The sequence below is a fragment of the Brachyhypopomus gauderio genome, unplaced genomic scaffold (assembly GCF_052324685.1).
Source record: "Brachyhypopomus gauderio isolate BG-103 unplaced genomic scaffold, BGAUD_0.2 sc191, whole genome shotgun sequence".
Classification (NCBI taxonomy): Eukaryota; Metazoa; Chordata; class Actinopteri; order Gymnotiformes; family Hypopomidae; genus Brachyhypopomus; species Brachyhypopomus gauderio.
In genome coordinates, this window is record NW_027507012.1 from 161,599 (window position 1) to 184,237 (window position 22,639).

A 22,639-nucleotide genomic window follows, 5' to 3' on the forward strand; every position below is an offset into this window, starting at 1 on the left:
TGTCAAGGGGATGTAGCTCAGTGGAAGAGCGCATGCTTTGCATGTATGAGGTCCAGGGATCAATCCCCTGCATCTCCATGAGCATTGTCTATCGATATGGTTGGCTATATTTTAACCTTTCGGGTTGAGCTGACATTCAGACGCTGTGCATTTCTCTCACTCTTTTTGTGCCTTAATAGTGTTGCTTGCAGCTTCTCTTATTGATAGACGATGCTCAGTTTCCGTTCGGTTATACATCGGTCACAATGGTGTCGTGTTTTTGAGCATGTTCACTGCTGCTTTTAACACATGCCTTCCTAACCGAAGACCACCGGTTAGCCATTGGACCATTAAAGTGCTTTGTCAGTTTTCAATTCTGTTTTTGTTCCTTGCAAACTTGACATTCTGGCATGGCTGCTGCTGAAGTATAACTTGCTTCATGGGTTCGTCCTGTTACTGCTTCTGGTGGCCGTATTTGCTGTGCTAGACTCTTTCAGAATTCTGAAGACAACCTTACAAGTGGGGATGTAGCTCAGTGGTAGAGCGCATGCTTCGCCTGTGTGAGGAACTGGCTTCGACCCCCAGCATGTCATTGAAGCATAGCTTGTTTCCTGAATGCCATTGTTTAACACTCAGGTACTCTTGCTTCCTGTTAGGCCCCAACAACCAAAAAGTGCTCTTTCCTGGGTGAGTCCCAAGCGGCTGTGACTCAACTGTGCAACTTTCTTCCAGTCACCAAGACATGGGTTGCTTCTTCTGTTCTCCTTTTGGTAGCTGCCTATGCAATGCTATTTTGGTTACAGCCTATGGACAGTGTAGAATCGGTAGAATTGGTATCAATTCATGGGTCAGAACAGTGTTGTGATTTTGAGCATGTTCCAGCCATTTCCACACACTTCCGGCTGTCGGAGTTACCACATGCCCTCATAGGTTTGTGTGTGGTTTAAATTTAAGCACTCTCTCTTTTCTACGGCATGGTGGCCAAGTGGTAAAGCGTCGGTCTCGTAAACCGAAGATCACGGGTTCGATCCCCGTTCGTGCCTTTAAGGAAAGTGGACCAAACGGTCTATAATGTCCATTCGCTACCAAAATATCTGCTTCCAACTTTGTCCTTGTACAAGAGACCTCTGTATGTTATCAAGCACTCGTCTGACTCTAAAAGAAGCAGCAGAAATGGCCTGGCGGAAAGGTGCTTACCTTTTAAATGGCAGACAACGGGAACATCTACCTCCATTTCTAATGTGACCTCTACCTTTGTTTTGAGTATTTCAATGATCTTTACTGAGTTTACCATCAGGTTTCCATGTGATAGAGTCTGCAGGAGCGAAAACTGGGCTTTGCTAGGTAAGAATTTCTCCATTGCTTCCAGGTAGTTTGCAGATTAAGAGGCTGTATGTCAAAGTCTATGTTATAGGGCCAAGGATTCCTGATGGTGTGGCAGGCCTTCTCACCCCTTCAGGGAGTAGTGATACATTAGGCAACTGTAGACTAGTTGATAAACCTTTGGAATCATTCTCTTTGGCTCTACAACCAATTAGTTCCACACGTCAAGGGGATGTAGCTCAGTGGAAGAGCGCATGCTTTGCATGTATGAGGTCCAGGGTTCAATCCCCTGCATCTCCATGAGCATTATCTATAGATATGCTTGGCTATATTTTAACCTTTCGGGTTGAGCTGACATTCAGACGCTGTGCATTTCTCTCACTCTTTTCATGCCTTAATAGTGTTGCTTGCAGCTTCTCTTATTGATAGACGATGCTCAGTTTCCGTTCGGTTATACATCGGTCACAATGGTGTCGTGATTTTGAGCATGTTCCAGCCATTTCCACACATTTCCGCTGTCGGAGTTACCACATGTCCTCATAAGTTTGTGTGTGGTTCAAATTTAAGGACTCTCTCTTTTCTACGGCATGGTGGCCAAGTGGTAAGGCGTCGGTCTCGTAAACCGAAGATCACGGGTTCGATCCCCGTTCGTGCCTTTAAGGAAAGTGGACCGAAAGGTCTATAATCTCCATTCACTACTAAAATATTTGCTTCCAATTTTGTCCTTGTACAAGAGACCTCTGTATGTGATCAAGCACTCGTCTGACTCTCAAAGAAGCAGCTGAAATGGCCTGGCGGAAAGGTGCTTACCTTTTAAATGGCAGACAACGGGAACATCTACATCCATTTCTAATGTGACCTCTACCTTTGTTTTGAGTATTTCAATGATCTTTACTGAGTTTACCATCAGGTTTCCATGTGATAGAGTCTGCAGGAGCGAAAACTGGGCTTTGCTAGGTAAGAATTTCTCCATTGCTTCCAGGTAGGTTGCAGATTAACAGGCTGTATGTCAAAGTGTATGTTATAGGGCCAAGGATTCCTGATGGTGTGGCAGGCCTTCTCACCCCTTCAGGGAGTAGTGATACATTAGGCAACTGTAGACTAGTTGATAAACCTTTGGAATCATTCTCTTTGGCTCTACAACCAATTAGTTCCACACGTCAAGGGCATGTAGCTCAGTGGAAGAGCGCATGCTTTGCATGTATGAGGTCCAGGGTTCAATCCCCTGCATCTCCATGAGCATTGTCTATAGATATGCTTGGCTATATTTTAACCTTTCGGGTTGAGCTGACATTCAGACGCTGTGCATTTCTCTCACTCTTTTTGTGCCTTAATAGTGTTGCTTGCAGCTTCTCTTATTGATAGACGATGCTCAGTTTCCGTTCGGTTATACATCGGTCACAATGGTGTCGTGATTTTGAGCATGTTCCAGCCATTTCCTCACATTTCCGCTGTCGGAGTTACCACATGTCCTCATAAGTTTGTGTGTGGTTCAAATTTAAGGACTCTCTTTTCTACAGCATGGTGGCCAAGTGGTAAGGCGTCGGTCTCGTAAACCGAAGATCATAGATTAGATCCCCGTTCGTGCCTTTAACACTGGAACTCCTGAGATTTCAAGGTTCTGAGGACATCACCCCTCCTTCTCCTGCCCAATTAGCAGGACCATACATATGTTAATTTCAGAGCAAGACAGGAGCAGAAAGACAGGCAGGAGCTCTGTGGCAGGAGCTCTGTGGTGCACCAGGTCTAGTCTGTGTGCAGTCTGTGTGCACCAGGTCTAGTTTGTAGTCTAAAATAAATAAATAAAGTTTAGCCCTGTTTCGGCGTTATGTGTGAAGCGCTACATATTGACATAAGTATTATTTAGAGCGGTGAACCATTATCATTAGCGTGGTATTGGCGTTATGTATGAAGCAAGCGTCTCAGATTTTCTTGTGCATGCACTTCAATAGCGCCACACATTTACATGGCTGAACCAACCATTATCACGGGTCCATATTGTTCCCGTGAAACACATTATCATTAGCGTGGTATTGGCGTTATGTATGAAGCAAACGTCCCAGATTTTCTTGTGTATGCACTTCAATAGCGCCACACATTTACATGGCTGAACCAACCATTATCACGGGTTCATATTGTTCCCGTGAAACACATTATCATTAGCGTGGTATTGGCGTTATGTATGAAGCAAGCGTCCCAGATTTTCTTGTGTATGCACTTCAATAGCAGCAACAAAGTAATAAAGGTATAGTAAAGTAATATTTATTTGTACATTTACTTATTTTTACTCATACAGCATAGTAACATAATATTTTTTTGCAGTGTTTATGCTTGTGTTTGACTGATATTTCGTTTGTGTAAATAAGATATTTCGTTCATGTAAATAACTTAGCGTCATTTATTTATTTTTACTCATACAGCATAGTAATATAATATTTTTTGCAGTGTTTATGCTTGTGTTTGACTGATATTTCGTTCGTGTAAATAAGATATTTCGTTTGTGTAAATAACTTAGCGTCATTTATTTATTTTTACTCATACAGCATAGTAATATAATATTTTTTGCAGTGTTTATGCTTGTGTTTGACTGATATTTCGTTTGTGTAAATAAGATATTTCGTTTGTGTAAATAACTTAGCGTCATTTATTTATTTTTACTCATACAGCATAGTAATATAATATTTTTTGCAGTGTTTATGCTTGTGTTTGACTGATATTCACGGATTGCCGTGAACCATTATCACGGGTCCAATCAACTTTTATTGTTCCCGTGTATGCAGGGGATTAGCCCGGTTTCGGTTTCGGCGTTATGTGTGAAGCGCCACCTATTATAATAAAGTATAATTAGTATGCGCTGTTGTGGGTGTGTTCTTCAGAGTCATGATAAAAGCTGAAACCCAAAGGCAGGCGACTTACATTTTCACTACTATCCTGTGTGGAGACGACGCAAAACACCATGGCAAGACAGAGGACGTTCACCGGTCAAGAAGTTGCGGCTTTGCTGACCAACGAGGACTGCTGTGAGTCCGATGCGGGAGAAGGACCCTCCTGTTTTTTGACCAGCGATTCATCCGATGAAGAAAGAAGCAGTACATCGGATGAGGTACAACAGAGCCCTCCAAGGAAGAGACGGACACAGGCTGACACCACACCTGCACCAACCGTACGGGCAAAAGATGGAACTGTTTGGGAGAAGGTTGGCATCGCACGCTCTCGTGTCAGCAGCTGTTCGCCTAATTCAACATTTGTTGAGCCGTCCGGGCCTACAGAGCATGCAAAGGTATAGTAACTTCATATTTCTTTCCAGTGTTTCTGCTTGTGTTTGAATGATATTTAGTACGTGTAATTTACCTAGCGTCATTTGTTTACTTTTACTAATACAGCGTAGGATCACAAGCAGACTGCAGAGTTTTCTGTGTTTGCTCGACATGGAGATGCTGCGAATCATCACAGACTGCACTGTCCATGAAGCCCGCAGAACAGACAGCAGCTGGAGTTTGTCGGTCAGCGAGTTTATGGCATTCGTAGCAATCCTATTTCTACGAGCAGTCCTCTGTCCAGTTGGAGCGATGTCGGACTGTTGGTCGGCAATGTTCGCTGTGCCTTCGATCCAGGAGACAATGGCACGGGACCGCTACCAAGAAATCATGCGGTACTTGCGCTTTGATAATAAGGACACCCGTGCGGAGCGTGCAAAGAGCGACAGATTTGCTGCGATTTCGGACATCTGGCAGCGATTTGTGAACAACTGCATTTTGTGCTATACCCCAGGCAAGGAACTGACAGTCGACGAGCAGCTGTTTCCGACCAAGGTTCGCTGTCCATTCACCCAGTACATTGCCTCAAAGCCGGACAAGTTTGGAATAAAGTTTTGGGTTGCTTCTGAGTTGAACACAAAGTACATGTGCAACGCCATTCCATACCTTGGAAAGGACCCCGATCGTCCCAAGGGGGAAAGAGTGTCCGAGAATGTGGTGATGAAGCTTATGAAGCCATACCTGGGCAAGGGCAGAACTGTAGCCACAGACAATTTTTTCACATCTCTTTCCCTGGCTAAGAAGCTGCTGGAATGCAACACGACTCTGCTTGGGACAATGAACAAGATTCGCCGAGAAGTTCCTTTGGAAGCCAAAAACGCCAAGGGACGTGAGAAGTTGTCAACGGAGGTGTACAGATCCGATGATGCGCTTCTGACGGTGTATGCCTCCAAGCCCAACAAAACAGTTTGCGTTCTGAGCACTATGCACACGCACGTGGAGATTGCAGACGACCGCAAAAAGAAGCCAAACACTGTGACGGACTACAACCGGACGAAGGTATGCATGTGTTGGCATTGATAAATCAATTTATCATACATGAATGAATTTATTCAAAATATAACATGTACTTCTTTGTATTTGTTCTTTGCAGTGCGCCGTTGACATCATGGACCAGAAGGCGCGTGCATACACAGTGCGCGCAGGAACACGCCGGTGGCCCGTTGCAGTGTTTTATAACATACTTGACCTGGCAGCGATGAACGCGCATGTTTTGTACACGGCATGTACGGGGTCCACAGAGAGTAGGAGAGTTTTTATGTGTACTCTTGCTGAGGAACTCCGTCTTCGTTTCCTACAGGAAAAGGAGTTGAAGAGAACGCCACGTCCTTCGCCTGCTCCTGGAAAGAAGACTACGTGTCAGGTGCAGACAAACTGCAACCGGAACCACAGCATAACCCCGTGCGCTGCATGCGGCAAGTACACCTGTCGCAAGTGTAGGGCAGAGTGTCCCTGGCTGTGTGGCAACTGTGTACCTAAAACTACATGAAGGTACGTCGATAAGTATATTTATATATATATATATATATATATAAATATATTATATATATATACAGACAACCAATCACACACACATATATATACACACACACTATTATTTGAACATAACCAAAAATCTCTTCTCTTTCTGTTCCACAGTCGCACATCATGAAACCCGGTGTCACGGTCTGCCCCGCATCTCCTGCCATTTCATGTCTGTTTCCGTGTTAGTCCTCTGTTTATTTCTCATCGTGGTTGCTGGTTATTTTTCTCATGGTTGCTGGAATTGGATTCCCGTTCTGTTATGACCCATGCCTGTGACATTTTCACAGAATCAATTTATACATGAATGAATTCGTTCTAAATATAACATGTACTTCTGTGCGTGCATACACAGTGCGCGCAGGAACACGCCGGTGGCCCGTTGACCTTGGCAGCGATGAACGATGAACCTGCCGCAAATGTAAGAAAGAGGGTCCCTGGCTGGTACACATGAATAAATTCGTTCAAAATATAACATGTACTTTGTTCTTTGCAGTGCGCCGTTGACAGACATCATGAAGGTGCGTGCATACACAGTGCACGCAGGAACACGCCGGTGGCCCGTTGCATGCAGCGAGTACACCCTGGCTGTGTAGCAACTGTTGGCTACAACTACATGAAGGTACGTTGATAAGTAGGCCTACATACGTAACACCACATATGTTACGTATTTTTGTCTTCTGAAAGATTTTATTCAAAATGTAAGGTGTACCTTGAATTGTTCTCCACAGCATCAACGCGTGTGTTGCATGCGGCAAGTGCATCTGGCGAGTACACCCTCAACTTCAAGACACCCTCAACTTTCTTGACATTCCACTTCAAGAAACCCGGAATAGACATCCATGTTTGATCAAAATAAAGTTGTTTTACAGCACATGAATTTGTTCTTCCTGTCTTTTCCTCTCCTTTTCCAGTCTGCTGTTTAGATCACAACATTTATCAGCCATATATATAATTGCGCCATATAATTTCTTAGCTTTTCAAACGCGAATTCAAACGCGGAAACAGAAAGTGTAACAAATATTATATAGTGTAGTAAATATACAAAGAGCTTCAAACAATATACAAAGAGGTTCAGACAATTTTATTTATTTTTATTGTTTGACGGGACTCATTTGAGAAACTCATTTGAAACACGAGTCTACAAAATTTCCGCTGTTTGTTGTAGGATCGGTAACATATACAGTCTGCTTGTTTGTAACCAAGTTTTTCGTGAAGTATCACGTTTGGTGCCTTGTATGAGCTTGGAGGTGAGCCGCTTGTGCTTTGGCAGGCGTATGAGCTGGGGGTGAGACGCTTCCACCGCATTACCAAGACAATGGGCGTTAATCTCTTCACAGCAGGGGAGTGGGCTACATGGACCTTACTAAGCCTTGCGAAAATTTTCGCGGCCGTCGGGTTCCTAGTGTTAAGGAAAGTGGACCGAACGGTCTATAATGTCCATTCACTACCAAAATATCTGCTTCCAATTTTGTCCTTGTACAAGAGACCTCTGTATGTTATCAAGCACTCGTCGGACTCTCAAAGAAGCAGCTGAAATGGCCTGGCGGAAAGGTGATTACCTTTTAAATGGCAGACAACGGGAACATCTACCTCCATTTCTAATGTGACCTCTACCTTTGTTTTGAGTATTTCAATGATCTTTACTGAGTTTACCATCAGGTTTCCATGTGATAGAGTCTGCAGGAGCGAAAACTGGGCTTTGCTAGGTAAGAATTTCTCCATTGCTTCCAGGTAGTTTGCAGATTAAGAGGCTGTATGTCAAAGTCTATGTTATAGGGCCAAGGATTCCTGATGGTGTGGCAGGCCTTCTCATCCCTTCAGGGAGTAGTGATACATTAGGCAACTGTAGACTAGTTGATAAACCTTTGGAATCATTCTCTTTGGCTCTACAACCAATTAGTTCCACACGTCAAGGGGATGTAGCTCAGTGGAAGAGCGCATGCTTTGCATGTATGATGTCCAGGGTTCAATCCCCTGCATCTCCATGAGCATTATCTATAGATATGGTCGGCTATATTTTAACCTTTCGGGTTGAGCTGACATTCAGACGCTGTGCATTTCTCTCACTCTTTTCGTGCCTTAATAGTGTTGCTTGCAGCTTCTCTTATTGATAGACGATGCTCAGTTTCCGTTCGGTTATACATCGGTCACAATGGTGTCGTGATTTTGAGCATGTTCCAGCCATTTCCACACATTTCCGCTGTCTGAGTTACCACATGCCCTCATAGGTTTGTGTGTGGTTCAAATTTAAGCACTCTCTCTTTTCTACGGCATGGTGGCCAAGTGGTAAGGCGTCGGTCTCGTAAACCGAAGATCACGGGTTCGATCCCCGTTTGTGCCTTTAAGGAAAGTGGACCGAACGGTCTATAATGTCCATTCACTACCAACCAAAATATCTGCTTCCAATTTTGTCCTTGTACAAGAGACCTCTGTATGTTATCAAGCACTCGTCTGACTCTCAAAGAAGCAGCTGAAATGGCCTGGCAGAAAGGTGCTTACCTTTTAAATGGCAGACAACGGGAACATCTACATCCATTTCTAATGTGACCTCTACCTTTGTTTTGAGTATTTCAATGATCTTTACTGAGTTTACCATCAGGTTTCCATGTGATAGAGTCTGCAAGAGCGAAAACTGGGCTTTGCTAGGTAAGAATTTCTCCATTGCTTCCAGGTAGGTTGCAGATTAAGAGGCTGTATGTCAAAGTCTATGTTATTGGGCCAAGTATTCCTGATGGTGTGGCAGGCCTTCTCACCCCTTCAGGGAGTAGTGATACATTAGGCAACTGCAGACTAGTTGATAAACCTTTGGAATCATTCTCTTTGGCTCTACAACCAATTAGTTCCACATGTCAAGGGGATGTAGCTCAGTGGAAGAGCGCATGCTTTGCATGTATGAGGTCCAGGGATCAATCCCCTGCATCTCCATGAGCATTGTCTATCGATATGGTTGGCTATATTTTAACCTTTCGGGTTGAGCTGACATTCAGACGCTGTGCATTTCTCTCACTCTTTTTGTGCCTTAATAGTGTTGCTTGCAGCTTCTCTTATTGATAGACGATGCTCAGTTTCCGTTCGGTTATACATCGGTCACAATGGTGTTGTGTTTTTGAGCATGTTCACTGCTGCTTTTAACACATGCCTTCCTAACCGAAGACCACCGGTTAGCCATTGGACCATTGAAGTGCTTTGTCAGTTTTCAATTCTGTTTTTGTTCCTTGCAAACTTGACATTCTGGCATGGCTGCTGCTGAAGTATAACTTGCTTCATGGGTTCGTCCTGTTACTGCTTCTGGTGGCCGTATTTGCTGTGCTAGACTCTTTCAGAATTCTGAAGACAACCTTACAAGTGGGGATGTAGCTCAGTGGTAGAGCGCATGCTTCGCCTGTGTGAGGAACTGGCTTCGACCCCCACCATGTCAATGAAGCATAGCTTGTTTCCTGAATGCCATTGTTTAACACTCAGGTACTCTTGCTTCCTGTTAGGCCCCAACAACCAAAAAGTGCTCTTTCCTGGGTGAGTCCCAAACGGCTGTGACTCAACTGTGCAACTTTCTTCCAGTCACCAAGACATGGGTTGCTTCTTCTGTTCTCCTTTTGGTAACTGCAGACTAGTTGATAAACCTTTGGAATCATTCTCTTTGGCTCTACAACCAATTAGTTCCACATGTCAAGGGGATGTAGCTCAGTGGAAGAGCGCATGCTTTGCATGTATGAGGTCCAGGGATCAATCCCCTGCATCTCCATGAGCATTGTCTATCGATATGGTTGGCTATATTTTAACCTTTCGGGTTGAGCTGACATTCAGACGCTGTGCATTTCTCTCACTCTATTTGTGCCTTAATAGTGTTGCTTGCAGCTTCTCTTATTGATAGACGATGCTCAGTTTCCGTACGGTTATACATCGGTCACAATGGTGTTGTGTTTTTGAGCATGTTCACTGCTGCTTTTAACACATGCCTTCCTAACCGAAGACCACCGGTTAGCCATTGGACCATTAAAGTGCTTTGTCAGTTTTCAATTCTGTTTTTGTTCCTTGCAAACTTGACATTCTGGCATGGCTGCTGCTGAAGTATAACTTGCTTCATGGGTTCGTCCTGTTACTGCTTCTGGTGGCCGTATTTGCTGTGCTAGACTCTTTCAGAATTCTGAAGACAACCTTACAAGTGGGGATGTAGCTCAGTGGTAGAGCGCATGCTTCGCCTGTGTGAGGAACTGGCTTCGACCCCCAGCATGTCAATGAAGCATAGCTTGTTTCCTGAATGCCATTGTTTAACACTCAGGTACTCTTGCTTCCTGTTAGGCCCCAACAACCAAAAAGTGCTCTTTCCTGGGTGAGTCCCAAACGGCTGTGACTCAACTGTGCAACTTTCTTCCAGTCACCAAGACATGGGTTGCTTCTTCTGTTCTCCTTTTGGTAGCTGCCTATGCAATGCTATTTTGGTTACAGCCTATGGACAGTGTAGAATCGGTAGAATTGGTATCAATTCATGGGTCAGAACAGTGTTGTGATTTTGAGCATGTTCCAGCCATTTCCACACACTTCCGGCTGTCGGAGTTACCACATGCCCTCATAGGTTTGTGTGTGGTTTAAATTTAAGCACTCTCTCTTTTCTACGGCATGGTGGCCAAGTGGTAACGCGTCGGTCTCGTAAACCGAAGATCACGGGTTCGATCCCCATTTAAGCACTCTCTCTTGTCTATGGCATGGTGGCCAAGTGGTAAGGCGTCGGTCTCGTAAAACGAAGATCACGGGTTCGATCCCCGTTCATGCCTTTAAGGAAAGTGGACCGAACGGTCTATAATGTCCATTCACTACCAAAATATCTGCTTCCAATTTTGTCCTTGTACAAGAGACCTCTGTATGTTATCAAGCACTCGTCTGACTCTCAAAGAAGCAGCTGAAATGGCCTGGCGGAAAGGTGCTTACCTTTTAAATGGCAGACAACGGGAACATCTACCTCCATTTCTAATGTGACCTCTACCTTTGTTTTGAGTATTTCAATGATCTTTACTGAGTTTACCATCAGGTTTTCATGTGATAGAGTCTGCAGGAGCGAAAACTGGGCTTTGCTAGGTAAGAATTTCTCCATTGCTTCCAGGTAGTTTGCAGATTAAGAGGCTGTATGTCAAAGTCTATGTTATAGGGCCAAGGATTCCTGATGGTGTGGCAGGCCTTCTCATCCCTTCAGGGAGTAGTGATACATTAGGCAACTGTAGACTAGTTGATAAACCTTTGTAATCATTCTCTTTGGCTCTACAACCAATTAGTTCCACACGTCAAGGGGATGTAGCTCAGTGGAAGAGCGCATGCTTTGCATGTATGAGGTCCAGGGTTCAATCCCCTGCATCTCCATGAGCATTATCTATAGATATGCTTGGCTATATTTTAACCTTTCGGGTTGAGCTGACATTCAGACGCTGTGCATTTCTCTCACTCTTTTCATGCCTTAATAGTGTTGCTTGCAGCTTCTCTTATTGATAGACGATGCTCAGTTTCCGTTCGGTTATACATCGGTCACAATGGTGTCGTGATTTTGAGCATGTTCCAGCCATTTCCACACATTTCCGCTGTCTGAGTTACCACATGCCCTCATAGGTTTGTGTGTGGTTCAAATTTAAGCACTCTCTCTTTTCTACGGCATGGTGGCCAAGTGGTAAGGCGTCGGTCTCGTAAACCGGAGATCACGGGTTCGATCCCCGTTTGTGCCTTTAAGGAAAGTGGACCGAACGGTCTATAATGTCCATTCACTACCAACCAAAATATCTGCTTCCAATTTTGTCCTTGTACAAGAGACCTCTGTATGTTATCAAACACTCGTCTGACTCTCAAAGAAGCAGCTGAAATGGCCTGGCGGAAAGGTGCTTACCTTTTAAATGGCAGACAACGGGAACATCTACATCCATTTCTAATTTGACCTCTACCTTTATTTTGAGTATTTCAATGATCTTTACTGAGTTTACCATCAGGTTTCCATGTGATAGAGTCTGCAAGAGCGAAAACTGGGCTTTGCTAGGTAAGAATTTCTCCATTGCTTCCAGGTAGGTTGCAGATTAAGAGGCTGTATGTCAAAGTCTATGTTATTGGGCCAAGTATTCCTGATGGTGTGGCAGGCCTTCTCACCCCTTCAGGGAGTAGTGATACATTAGGCAACTGCAGACTAGTTGATAAACCTTTGGAATCATTCTCTTTGGCTCTACAACCAATTAGTTCCACATGTCAAGGGGATGTAGCTCAGTGGAAGAGCGCATGCTTTGCATGTATGAGGTCCAGGGTTCAATCCCCTGCATCTCCATGAGCATTATCTATAGATATGCTTGGCTATATTTTAACCTTTCGTGTTGAGCTGACATTCAGACGCTGTGCATTTCTCTCACTCTTTTCATGCCTTAATAGTGTTGCTTGCAGCTTCTCTTATTGATAGACGATGCTCAGTTTCCGTTCGGTTATACATCGGTCACAATGGTGTCGTGATTTTGAGCATGTTCCAGCCATTTCCACACATTTCCGCTGTCTGAGTTACCACATGCCCTCATAGGTTTGTGTGTGGTTCAAATTTAAGCACTCTCTCTTTTCTACGGCATGGTGGCCAAGTGGTAAGGCGTCGGTCTCGTAAACCGGAGATCACGGGTTCGATCCCCGTTTGTGCCTTTAAGGAAAGTGGACCGAACGGTCTATAATGTCCATTCACTACCAACCAAAATATCTGCTTCCAATTTTGTCCTTGTACAAGAGACCTCTGTATGTTATCAAACACTCGTCTGACTCTCAAAGAAGCAGCTGAAATGGCCTGGCGGAAAGGTGCTTACCTTTTAAATGGCAGACAACGGGAACATCTACATCCATTTCTAATTTGACCTCTACCTTTATTTTGAGTATTTCAATGATCTTTACTGAGTTTACCATCAGGTTTCCATGTGATAGAGTCTGCAAGAGCGAAAACTGGGCTTTGCTAGGTAAGAATTTCTCCATTGCTTCCAGGTAGGTTGCAGATTAAGAGGCTGTATGTCAAAGTCTATGTTATTGGGCCAAGTATTCCTGATGGTGTGGCAGGCCTTCTCACCCCTTCAGGGAGTAGTGATACATTAGGCAACTGCAGACTAGTTGATAAACCTTTGGAATCATTCTCTTTGGCTCTACAACCAATTAGTTCCACATGTCAAGGGGATGTAGCTCAGTGGAAGAGCGCATGCTTTGCATGTATGAGGTCCAGGGATCAATCCCCTGCATCTCCATGAGCATTGTCTATCGATATGGTTGGCTATATTTTAACCTTTCGGGTTGAGCTGACATTCAGACGCTGTGCATTTCTCTTACCCTTTTCGTGCCTTAATAGTGTTGCTTGCAGCTTCTCTTATTGATAGACGATGCTCAGTTTCCGTTCGGTTATACATCGGTCACAATGGTGTCGTGTTTTTGAGCATGTTCACTGCTGCTTTTAACACATGCCTTCGTAACCGAAGATCACCGGTTAGCCATTGGACCATTAAAGTGCTTTGTCAGTTTTCAATTCTGTTTTTGTTCCTTGCAAACTTGACATTCTGGCATGGCTGCTGCTGAAGTATAACTTGCTTCATGGGTTTGTCCTGTTACTGCTTCTGGTGGCTGTATTTGCTGTGCTAGACTCTTTCAGAATTCTGAAGACAACCTTACAAGTGGGGATGTAGCTCAGTGGTAGAGCGCATGCTTCGCCTGTGTGAGGAACTGGCTTCGACCCCCAGCATCTCAATGAAGCATAGCTTGTTTCCTGAATGCCATTGTTTAACACTCAGGTACTCTTGCTTCCTGTTAGGCCCCAACAACCAAAAAGTGCTCTTTCCTGGGTGAGTCCCAAACGGCTGTGACTCAACTGTGCAACTTTCTTCCAGTCACCAAGACATGGGTTGCTTCTTCTGTTCTCCTTTTGGTAGCTGCCTATGCAATGCTATTTTGGTTACAGCCTATGGACAGTGTAGAATCGGTAGAATTGGTATCAATTCACGGGTCAGAACAGTGTTGTGATTTTGAGCATGTTCCAGCCATTTCCACACACTTCCGCTGTCGGAGTTACCACATGCCCTCATAGGTTTGTGTGTGGTTCAAATTTAAGCACTCACTCTTTTCTATGGCATGGTGGCCAAGTGGTAAGGCGTCGGTCTCGTAAACCGAAGATCACGGGTTAGATCCCCGTTCGTGCCTTTAAGGAAAGTGGACCGAACGGTCTATAATGTCCGTTCACTACCAAAATATCTGCTTCCAATTTTGTCCTTGTACAAGAGACCTCTGTATGTTATCAAGCACTCGTCTGACTCTCAAAGAAGCAGCTGAAATGTCCTGGCGGAAAGGTGCTTACCTTTTAAATGGCAGACAACAGGAACATCTACCTCCATTTCTAATGTGACCTCTACCTTTGTTTTGAGTATTTCAATGATCTTTACTGAGTTTACCATCAGGTTTCCATGTGATAGAGTCTGCAGGAGCGAAAACTGGGCTTTGCTAGGTAAGAATTTCTCCATTGCTTCCAGGTAGTTTGCAGATTAAGAGGCTGTATGTCAAAGTCTATGTTATAGGGCCAAGGATTCCTGATGGTGTGGCAGGCCTTCTCACCCCTTCAGGGAGTAGTGATACATTAGGCAACTGTAGACTAGTTGATAAACCTTTGGAATCATTCTCTTTGGCTCTACAACCAATTAGTTCCACACGTCAAGGGGATGTAGCTCAGTGGAAGAGCGCATGCTTTGCATGTATGAGGTCCAGGGTTCAATCCCCTGCATCTCCATGAGCATTATCTATAGATATGGTTGGCTATATTTTAACCTTTCGGGTTGAGCTGACATTCAGACGCTGTGCATTTCTCTCACTCTTTTTGTGCCTTAATAGTGTTGCTTGCAGCTTCTCTTATTGATAGACGATGCTCAGTTTCCGTTCGGTTATACATAGGTCACAATGGTGTCGTGATTTTGAGCATGTTCCTGCCATTTCCTCACATTTCCGCTGTCGGAGTTACCACATGTCCTCATAAGTTTGTGTGTGGTTCAAATTTAAGGACTCTCTCTTTTCTATGGCATGGTGGCCAAGTGGTAAGGCGTCGGTCTCGTAAACCGAAGATCACGGGTTCGATCCCCGTTCGTGCCTTTAAGGAAAGTGGACCGAACGGTCTATAATGTCCATTCACTACTAAAATATCTGCTTCCAATTTTGTCCTTGTACAAGAGACCTCTGTATGTGATCAAGCACTCGTCTGACTCTCAAAGAAGCAGCTGAAATGGCCTGGCGGAAAGGTGCTTACCTTTTAAATGGCAGACAACGGGAACATCTACATCCATTTCTAATGTGACCTCTACCTTTATTTTGAGTATTTCAATGATCTTTACTGAGTTTACCATCAGGTTTCCATGTGATAGAGTCTGCAGGAGCGAAAACTGGGCTTTGCTAGGTAAGAATTTCTCCATTGCTTCCAGGTAGGTTGCAGATTAAGAGGCTGTATGTCAAAGTCTATGTTATAGGGCCAAGTATTCCTGATGGTGTGGCAGGCCTTCTCACCCCTTCAGGGAGTAGTGATACATTAGGCAACTGTAGACTAGTTGATAAACCTTTGGAATCATTCTCTTTGGCTCTACAACCAATTAGTTCCACATGTCAAGGGGATGTAGCTCAGTGGAAGAGCGCATGCTTTGCATGTATGAGGTCCAGGGTTCAATCCCCTGCATCTCCATGAGCATTGTCTATAGATATTGTTGGCTATATTTTAACCTTTCGGGTTGAGCTGACATTCAGACGCTGTGCATTTCTCTTACCCTTTTCGTGCCTTAATAGTGTTGCTTGCAGCTTCTCTTATTGATAGACGATGCTCAGTTTCCGTTCGGTTATACATCGGTCACAATGGTGTCGTGTTTTTGAGCATGTTCACTGCTGCTTTTAACACATGCCTTCGTAACCGAAGATCACCGGTTAGCCATTGGACCATTAAAGTGCTTTGTCAGTTTTCAATTCTGTTTTTGTTCCTTGCAAACTTGACATTCTGGCATGGCTGCTGCTGAAGTATAACTTGCTTCATGGGTTTGTCCTGTTACTGCTTCTGGTGGCTGTATTTGCTGTGCTAGACTCTTTCAGAATTCTGAAGACAACCTTACAAGTGGGGATGTAGCTCAGTGGTAGAGCGCATGCTTCGCCTGTGTGAGGAACTGGCTTCGACCCCCAGCATCTCAATGAAGCATAGCTTGTTTCCTGAATGCCATTGTTTAACACTCAGGTACTCTTGCTTCCTGTTAGGCCCCAACAACCAAAAAGTGCTCTTTCCTGGGTGAGTCCCAAACGGCTGTGACTCAACTGTGCAACTTTCTTCCAGTCACCAAGACATGGGTTGCTTCTTCTGTTCTCCTTTTGGTAGCTGCCTATGCAATGCTATTTTGGTTACAGCCTATGGACAGTGTAGAATCGGTAGAATTGGTATCAATTCACGGGTCAGAACAGTGTTGTGATTTTGAGCATGTTCCAGCCATTTCCACACACTTCCGCTGTCGGAGTTACCACATGCCCTCATAGGTTTGTGTGTGGTTCAAATTTAAGCACTCACTCTTTTCTATGGCATGGTGGCCAAGTGGTAAGGCGTCGGTCTCGTAAACCGAAGATCACGGGTTAGATCCCCGTTCGTGCCTTTAAGGAAAGTGGACCGAACGGTCTATAATGTCCGTTCACTACCAAAATATCTGCTTCCAATTTTGTCCTTGTACAAGAGACCTCTGTATGTTATCAAGCACTCGTCTGACTCTCAAAGAAGCAGCTGAAATGTCCTGGCGGAAAGGTGCTTACCTTTTAAATGGCAGACAACGGGAACATCTACCTCCATTTCTAATGTGACCTCTACCTTTGTTTTGAGTATTTCAATGATCTTTACTGAGTTTACCATCAGGTTTCCATGTGATAGAGTCTGCAGGAGCGAAAACTGGGCTTTGCTAGGTAAGAATTTCTCCATTGCTTCCAGGTAGTTTGCAGATTAAGAGGCTGTATGTCAAAGTCTATGTTATAGGGCCAAGGATTCCTGATGGTGTGGCAGGCCTTCTCACCCCTTCAGGGAGTAGTGATACATTAGGCAACTGTAGACTAGTTGATAAACCTTTGGAATCATTCTCTTTGGCTCTACAACCAATTAGTTCCACACGTCAAGGGGATGTAGCTCAGTGGAAGTGCGCATGCTTTGCATGTATGAGGTCCAGGGTTCAATCCCCTGCATCTCCATGAGCATTATCTATAGATATGGTTGGCTATATTTTAACCTTTCGGGTTGAGCTGACATTCAGACGCTGTGCATTTCTCTCACTCTTTTTGTGCCTTAATAGTGTTGCTTGCAGCTTCTCTTATTGATAGACGATGCTCAGTTTCCGTTCGGTTATACATAGGTCACAATGGTGTCGTGATTTTGAGCATGTTCCTGCCATTTCCTCACATTTCCGCTGTCGGAGTTACCACATGTCCTCATAAGTTTGTGTGTGGTTCAAATTTAAGGACTCTCTCTTTTCTATGGCATGGTGGCCAAGTGGTAAGGCGTCGGTCTCGTAAACCGAAGATCACGGGTTCGATCCCCGTTCGTGCCTTTAAGGAAAGTGGACCGAACGGTCTATAATGTCCATTCACTACTAAAATATCTGCTTCCAATTTTGTCCTTGTACAAGAGACCTCTGTATGTGATCAAGCACTCGTCTGACTCTCAAAGAAGCAGCTGAAATGGCCTGGCGGAAAGGTGCTTACCTTTTAAATGGCAGACAACGGGAACATCTACATCCATTTCTAATGTGACCTCTACCTTTATTTTGAGTATTTCAATGATCTTTACTGAGTTTACCATCAGGTTTCCATGTGATAGAGTCTGCAGGAGCGAAAACTGGGCTTTGCTAGGTAAGAATTTCTCCATTGCTTCCAGGTAGGTTGCAGATTAAGAGGCTGTATGTCAAAGTCTATGTTATAGGGCCAAGTATTCCTGATGGTGTGGCAGGCCTTCTCACCCCTTCAGGGAGTAGTGATACATTAGGCAACTGTAGACTAGTTGATAAACCTTTGGAATCATTCTCTTTGGCTCTACAACCAATTAGTTCCACATGTCAAGGGGATGTAGCTCAGTGGAAGAGCGCATGCTTTGCATGTATGAGGTCCAGGGTTCAATCCCCTGCATCTCCATGAGCATTGTCTATAGATATTGTTGGCTATATTTTAACCTTTCGGGTTGAGCTGACATTCAGACGCTGTGCATTTCTCTTACCCTTTTCGTGCCTTAATAGTGTTGCTTGCAGCTTCTCTTATTGATAGACGATGCTCAGTTTCCGTTCGGTTATACATCGGTCACAATGGTGTCGTGTTTTTGAGCATGTTCACTGCTGCTTTTAACACATGCCTTCGTAACCGAAGATCACCGGTTAGCCATTGGACCATTAAAGTGCTTTGTCAGTTTTCAATTCTGTTTTTGTTCCTTGCAAACTTGACATTCTGGCATGGCTGCTGCTGAAGTATAACTTGCTTCATGGGTTTGTCCTGTTACTGCTTCTGGTGGCTGTATTTGCTGTGCTAGACTCTTTCAGAATTCTGAAGACAACCTTACAAGTGGGGATGTAGCTCAGTGGTAGAGCGCATGCTTCGCCTGTGTGAGGAACTGGCTTCGACCCCCAGCATCTCAATGAAGCATAGCTTGTTTCCTGAATGCCATTGTTTAACACTCAGGTACTCTTGCTTCCTGTTAGGCCCCAACAACCAAAAAGTGCTCTTTCCTGGGTGAGTCCCAAACGGCTGTGACTCAACTGTGCAACTTTCTTCCAGTCACCAAGACATGGGTTGCTTCTTCTGTTCTCCTTTTGGTAGCTGCCTATGCAATGCTATTTTGGTTACAGCCTATGGACAGTGTAGAATCGGTAGAATTGGTATCAATTCACGGGTCAGAACAGTGTTGTGATTTTGAGCATGTTCCTGCCATTTCCTCACATTTCCGCTGTCGGAGTTACCACATGTCCTCATAAGTTTGTGTGTGGTTCAAATTTAAGGACTCTCTCTTTTCTATGGCATGGTGGCCAAGTGGTAAGGCGTCGGTCTCGTAAACCGAAGATCACGGGTTCGATCCCCGTTCGTGCCTTTAAGGAAAGTGGACCGAACGGTCTATAATGTCCATTCACTACTAAAATATCTGCTTCCAATTTTGTCCTTGTACAAGAGACCTCTGTATGTGATCAAGCACTCGTCTGACTCTCAAAGAAGCAGCTGAAATGGCCTGGCGGAAAGGTGCTTACCTTTTAAATGGCAGACAACGGGAACATCTACATCCATTTCTAATGTGACCTCTACCTTTATTTTGAGTATTTCAATGATCTTTACTGAGTTTACCATCAGGTTTCCATGTGATAGAGTCTGCAGGAGCGAAAACTGGGCTTTGCTAGGTAAGAATTTCTCCATTGCTTCCAGGTAGGTTGCAGATTAAGAGGCTGTATGTCAAAGTCTATGTTATAGGGCCAAGTATTCCTGATGGTGTGGCAGGCCTTCTCACCCCTTCAGGGAGTAGTGATACATTAGGCAACTGTAGACTAGTTGATAAACCTTTGGAATCATTCTCTTTGGCTCTACAACCAATTAGTTCCACATGTCAAGGGGATGTAGCTCAGTGGAAGAGCGCATGCTTTGCATGTATGAGGTCCAGGGTTCAATCCCCTGCATCTCCATGAGCATTGTCTATAGATATTGTTGGCTATATTTTAACCTTTCGGGTTGAGCTGACATTCAGACGCTGTGCATTTCTCTTACCCTTTTCGTGCCTTAATAGTGTTGCTTGCAGCTTCTCTTATTGATAGACGATGCTCAGTTTCCGTTCGGTTATACATCGGTCACAATGGTGTCGTGTTTTTGAGCATGTTCACTGCTGCTTTTAACACATGCCTTCGTAACCGAAGATCACCGGTTAGCCATTGGACCATTAAAGTGCTTTGTCAGTTTTCAATTCTGTTTTTGTTCCTTGCAAACTTGACATTCTGGCATGGCTGCTGCTGAAGTATAACTTGCTTCATGGGTTTGTCCTGTTACTGCTTCTGGTGGCTGTATTTGCTGTGCTAGACTCTTTCAGAATTCTGAAGACAACCTTACAAGTGGGGATGTAGCTCAGTGGTAGAGCGCATGCTTCGCCTGTGTGAGGAACTGGCTTCGACCCCCAGCATCTCAATGAAGCATAGCTTGTTTCCTGAATGCCATTGTTTAACACTCAGGTACTCTTGCTTCCTGTTAGGCCCCAACAACCAAAAAGTGCTCTTTCCTGGGTGAGTCCCAAACGGCTGTGACTCAACTGTGCAACTTTCTTCCAGTCACCAAGACATGGGTTGCTTCTTCTGTTCTCCTTTTGGTAGCTGCCTATGCAATGCTATTTTGGTTACAGCCTATGGACAGTGTAGAATCGGTAGAATTGGTATCAATTCACGGGTCAGAACAGTGTTGTGATTTTGAGCATGTTCCAGCCATTTCCACACACTTCCGCTGTCGGAGTTACCACATGCCCTCATAGGTTTGTGTGTGGTTCAAATTTAAGCACTCACTCTTTTCTATGGCATGGTGGCCAAGTGGTAAGGCGTCGGTCTCGTAAACCGAAGATCACGGGTTAGATCCCCGTTCGTGCCTTTAAGGAAAGTGGACCGAACGGTCTATAATGTCCGTTCACTACCAAAATATCTGCTTCCAATTTTGTCCTTGTACAAGAGACCTCTGTATGTTATCAAGCACTCGTCTGACTCTCAAAGAAGCAGCTGAAATGTCCTGGCGGAAAGGTGCTTACCTTTTAAATGGCAGACAACGGGAACATCTACCTCCATTTCTAATGTGACCTCTACCTTTGTTTTGAGTATTTCAATGATCTTTACTGAGTTTACCATCAGGTTTCCATGTGATAGAGTCTGCAGGAGCGAAAACTGGGCTTTGCTAGGTAAGAATTTCTCCATTGCTTCCAGGTAGTTTGCAGATTAAGAGGCTGTATGTCAAAGTCTATGTTATAGGGCCAAGGATTCCTGATGGTGTGGCAGGCCTTCTCACCCCTTCAGGGAGTAGTGATACATTAGGCAACTGTAGACTAGTTGATAAACCTTTGGAATCATTCTCTTTGGCTCTACAACCAATTAGTTCCACACGTCAAGGGGATGTAGCTCAGTGGAAGTGCGCATGCTTTGCATGTATGAGGTCCAGGGTTCAATCCCCTGCATCTCCATGAGCATTATCTATAGATATGGTTGGCTATATTTTAACCTTTCGGGTTGAGCTGACATTCAGACGCTGTGCATTTCTCTCACTCTTTTTGTGCCTTAATAGTGTTGCTTGCAGCTTCTCTTATTGATAGACGATGCTCAGTTTCCGTTCGGTTATACATAGGTCACAATGGTGTCGTGATTTTGAGCATGTTCCTGCCATTTCCTCACATTTCCGCTGTCGGAGTTACCACATGTCCTCATAAGTTTGTGTGTGGTTCAAATTTAAGGACTCTCTCTTTTCTATGGCATGGTGGCCAAGTGGTAAGGCGTCGGTCTCGTAAACCGAAGATCACGGGTTCGATCCCCGTTCGTGCCTTTAAGGAAAGTGGACCGAACGGTCTATAATGTCCATTCACTACTAAAATATCTGCTTCCAATTTTGTCCTTGTACAAGAGACCTCTGTATGTGATCAAGCACTCGTCTGACTCTCAAAGAAGCAGCTGAAATGGCCTGGCGGAAAGGTGCTTACCTTTTAAATGGCAGACAACGGGAACATCTACATCCATTTCTAATGTGACCTCTACCTTTATTTTGAGTATTTCAATGATCTTTACTGAGTTTACCATCAGGTTTCCATGTGATAGAGTCTGCAGGAGCGAAAACTGGGCTTTGCTAGGTAAGAATTTCTCCATTGCTTCCAGGTAGGTTGCAGATTAAGAGGCTGTATGTCAAAGTCTATGTTATAGGGCCAAGTATTCCTGATGGTGTGGCAGGCCTTCTCACCCCTTCAGGGAGTAGTGATACATTAGGCAACTGTAGACTAGTTGATAAACCTTTGGAATCATTCTCTTTGGCTCTACAACCAATTAGTTCCACATGTCAAGGGGATGTAGCTCAGTGGAAGAGCGCATGCTTTGCATGTATGAGGTCCAGGGTTCAATCCCCTGCATCTCCATGAGCATTGTCTATAGATATTGTTGGCTATATTTTAACCTTTCGGGTTGAGCTGACATTCAGACGCTGTGCATTTCTCTTACCCTTTTCGTGCCTTAATAGTGTTGCTTGCAGCTTCTCTTATTGATAGACGATGCTCAGTTTCCGTTCGGTTATACATCGGTCACAATGGTGTCGTGTTTTTGAGCATGTTCACTGCTGCTTTTAACACATGCCTTCGTAACCGAAGATCACCGGTTAGCCATTGGACCATTAAAGTGCTTTGTCAGTTTTCAATTCTGTTTTTGTTCCTTGCAAACTTGACATTCTGGCATGGCTGCTGCTGAAGTATAACTTGCTTCATGGGTTTGTCCTGTTACTGCTTC

General features: G+C 44.3%; 1 long non-coding RNA gene and 29 other non-coding genes across 30 annotated transcripts; all 30 read left to right on the forward strand.

Annotated features, from left to right (window-relative positions):
- Positions 1 to 6: 6 nt before the first annotated feature.
- Positions 7 to 78, forward strand: trnaa-ugc (transfer RNA alanine (anticodon UGC)). Its single transcript has one exon. It is a non-coding gene; the product is annotated as a tRNA-Ala (tRNA).
- Positions 79 to 950: 872 nt separating this feature from the next.
- Positions 951 to 1,022, forward strand: trnat-cgu (transfer RNA threonine (anticodon CGU)). Its single transcript has one exon. It is a non-coding gene; the product is annotated as a tRNA-Thr (tRNA).
- A 508-nt stretch (positions 1,023 to 1,530) lies between these two features.
- On the forward strand, positions 1,531 to 1,602 carry trnaa-ugc (transfer RNA alanine (anticodon UGC)). The gene has a single exon. It is a non-coding gene; the product is annotated as a tRNA-Ala (tRNA).
- Positions 1,603 to 1,886: 284 nt separating this feature from the next.
- On the forward strand, positions 1,887 to 1,958 carry trnat-cgu (transfer RNA threonine (anticodon CGU)). The gene has a single exon. It is a non-coding gene; the product is annotated as a tRNA-Thr (tRNA).
- Positions 1,959 to 2,466: 508 nt separating this feature from the next.
- On the forward strand, positions 2,467 to 2,538 carry trnaa-ugc (transfer RNA alanine (anticodon UGC)). The gene has a single exon. It is a non-coding gene; the product is annotated as a tRNA-Ala (tRNA).
- Positions 2,539 to 5,945: 3,407 nt separating this feature from the next.
- Positions 5,946 to 6,968, forward strand: LOC143502114 (uncharacterized). Its single transcript, XR_013127092.1, has 4 exons — positions 5,946 to 6,110; positions 6,258 to 6,561; positions 6,637 to 6,762; positions 6,872 to 6,968. It is a non-coding gene; the product is annotated as an uncharacterized LOC143502114 (long non-coding RNA).
- Positions 6,969 to 8,056: 1,088 nt separating this feature from the next.
- Positions 8,057 to 8,128, forward strand: trnaa-ugc (transfer RNA alanine (anticodon UGC)). Its single transcript has one exon. It is a non-coding gene; the product is annotated as a tRNA-Ala (tRNA).
- A 284-nt stretch (positions 8,129 to 8,412) lies between these two features.
- On the forward strand, positions 8,413 to 8,484 carry trnat-cgu (transfer RNA threonine (anticodon CGU)). The gene has a single exon. It is a non-coding gene; the product is annotated as a tRNA-Thr (tRNA).
- Positions 8,485 to 8,996: 512 nt separating this feature from the next.
- On the forward strand, positions 8,997 to 9,068 carry trnaa-ugc (transfer RNA alanine (anticodon UGC)). The gene has a single exon. It is a non-coding gene; the product is annotated as a tRNA-Ala (tRNA).
- Positions 9,069 to 9,813: 745 nt separating this feature from the next.
- trnaa-ugc (transfer RNA alanine (anticodon UGC)) lies at positions 9,814 to 9,885 on the forward strand. Its single transcript has one exon. It is a non-coding gene; the product is annotated as a tRNA-Ala (tRNA).
- A 958-nt stretch (positions 9,886 to 10,843) lies between these two features.
- On the forward strand, positions 10,844 to 10,915 carry trnat-cgu (transfer RNA threonine (anticodon CGU)). Its single transcript has one exon. It is a non-coding gene; the product is annotated as a tRNA-Thr (tRNA).
- A 508-nt stretch (positions 10,916 to 11,423) lies between these two features.
- trnaa-ugc (transfer RNA alanine (anticodon UGC)) lies at positions 11,424 to 11,495 on the forward strand. Its single transcript has one exon. It is a non-coding gene; the product is annotated as a tRNA-Ala (tRNA).
- Positions 11,496 to 11,779: 284 nt separating this feature from the next.
- Positions 11,780 to 11,851, forward strand: trnat-cgu (transfer RNA threonine (anticodon CGU)). The gene has a single exon. It is a non-coding gene; the product is annotated as a tRNA-Thr (tRNA).
- A 512-nt stretch (positions 11,852 to 12,363) lies between these two features.
- Positions 12,364 to 12,435, forward strand: trnaa-ugc (transfer RNA alanine (anticodon UGC)). Its single transcript has one exon. It is a non-coding gene; the product is annotated as a tRNA-Ala (tRNA).
- Positions 12,436 to 12,719: 284 nt separating this feature from the next.
- trnat-cgu (transfer RNA threonine (anticodon CGU)) lies at positions 12,720 to 12,791 on the forward strand. The gene has a single exon. It is a non-coding gene; the product is annotated as a tRNA-Thr (tRNA).
- A 512-nt stretch (positions 12,792 to 13,303) lies between these two features.
- On the forward strand, positions 13,304 to 13,375 carry trnaa-ugc (transfer RNA alanine (anticodon UGC)). Its single transcript has one exon. It is a non-coding gene; the product is annotated as a tRNA-Ala (tRNA).
- Positions 13,376 to 14,246: 871 nt separating this feature from the next.
- On the forward strand, positions 14,247 to 14,318 carry trnat-cgu (transfer RNA threonine (anticodon CGU)). The gene has a single exon. It is a non-coding gene; the product is annotated as a tRNA-Thr (tRNA).
- Positions 14,319 to 14,826: 508 nt separating this feature from the next.
- Positions 14,827 to 14,898, forward strand: trnaa-ugc (transfer RNA alanine (anticodon UGC)). Its single transcript has one exon. It is a non-coding gene; the product is annotated as a tRNA-Ala (tRNA).
- A 284-nt stretch (positions 14,899 to 15,182) lies between these two features.
- trnat-cgu (transfer RNA threonine (anticodon CGU)) lies at positions 15,183 to 15,254 on the forward strand. The gene has a single exon. It is a non-coding gene; the product is annotated as a tRNA-Thr (tRNA).
- Positions 15,255 to 15,762: 508 nt separating this feature from the next.
- On the forward strand, positions 15,763 to 15,834 carry trnaa-ugc (transfer RNA alanine (anticodon UGC)). The gene has a single exon. It is a non-coding gene; the product is annotated as a tRNA-Ala (tRNA).
- Positions 15,835 to 16,705: 871 nt separating this feature from the next.
- On the forward strand, positions 16,706 to 16,777 carry trnat-cgu (transfer RNA threonine (anticodon CGU)). Its single transcript has one exon. It is a non-coding gene; the product is annotated as a tRNA-Thr (tRNA).
- A 508-nt stretch (positions 16,778 to 17,285) lies between these two features.
- Positions 17,286 to 17,357, forward strand: trnaa-ugc (transfer RNA alanine (anticodon UGC)). Its single transcript has one exon. It is a non-coding gene; the product is annotated as a tRNA-Ala (tRNA).
- Positions 17,358 to 17,641: 284 nt separating this feature from the next.
- Positions 17,642 to 17,713, forward strand: trnat-cgu (transfer RNA threonine (anticodon CGU)). Its single transcript has one exon. It is a non-coding gene; the product is annotated as a tRNA-Thr (tRNA).
- A 508-nt stretch (positions 17,714 to 18,221) lies between these two features.
- trnaa-ugc (transfer RNA alanine (anticodon UGC)) lies at positions 18,222 to 18,293 on the forward strand. Its single transcript has one exon. It is a non-coding gene; the product is annotated as a tRNA-Ala (tRNA).
- Positions 18,294 to 19,164: 871 nt separating this feature from the next.
- Positions 19,165 to 19,236, forward strand: trnat-cgu (transfer RNA threonine (anticodon CGU)). The gene has a single exon. It is a non-coding gene; the product is annotated as a tRNA-Thr (tRNA).
- A 508-nt stretch (positions 19,237 to 19,744) lies between these two features.
- Positions 19,745 to 19,816, forward strand: trnaa-ugc (transfer RNA alanine (anticodon UGC)). The gene has a single exon. It is a non-coding gene; the product is annotated as a tRNA-Ala (tRNA).
- An 871-nt stretch (positions 19,817 to 20,687) lies between these two features.
- trnat-cgu (transfer RNA threonine (anticodon CGU)) lies at positions 20,688 to 20,759 on the forward strand. Its single transcript has one exon. It is a non-coding gene; the product is annotated as a tRNA-Thr (tRNA).
- A 508-nt stretch (positions 20,760 to 21,267) lies between these two features.
- On the forward strand, positions 21,268 to 21,339 carry trnaa-ugc (transfer RNA alanine (anticodon UGC)). Its single transcript has one exon. It is a non-coding gene; the product is annotated as a tRNA-Ala (tRNA).
- Positions 21,340 to 21,623: 284 nt separating this feature from the next.
- On the forward strand, positions 21,624 to 21,695 carry trnat-cgu (transfer RNA threonine (anticodon CGU)). The gene has a single exon. It is a non-coding gene; the product is annotated as a tRNA-Thr (tRNA).
- A 508-nt stretch (positions 21,696 to 22,203) lies between these two features.
- trnaa-ugc (transfer RNA alanine (anticodon UGC)) lies at positions 22,204 to 22,275 on the forward strand. The gene has a single exon. It is a non-coding gene; the product is annotated as a tRNA-Ala (tRNA).
- The last annotated feature ends 364 nt before the right edge of the window (positions 22,276 to 22,639 follow it).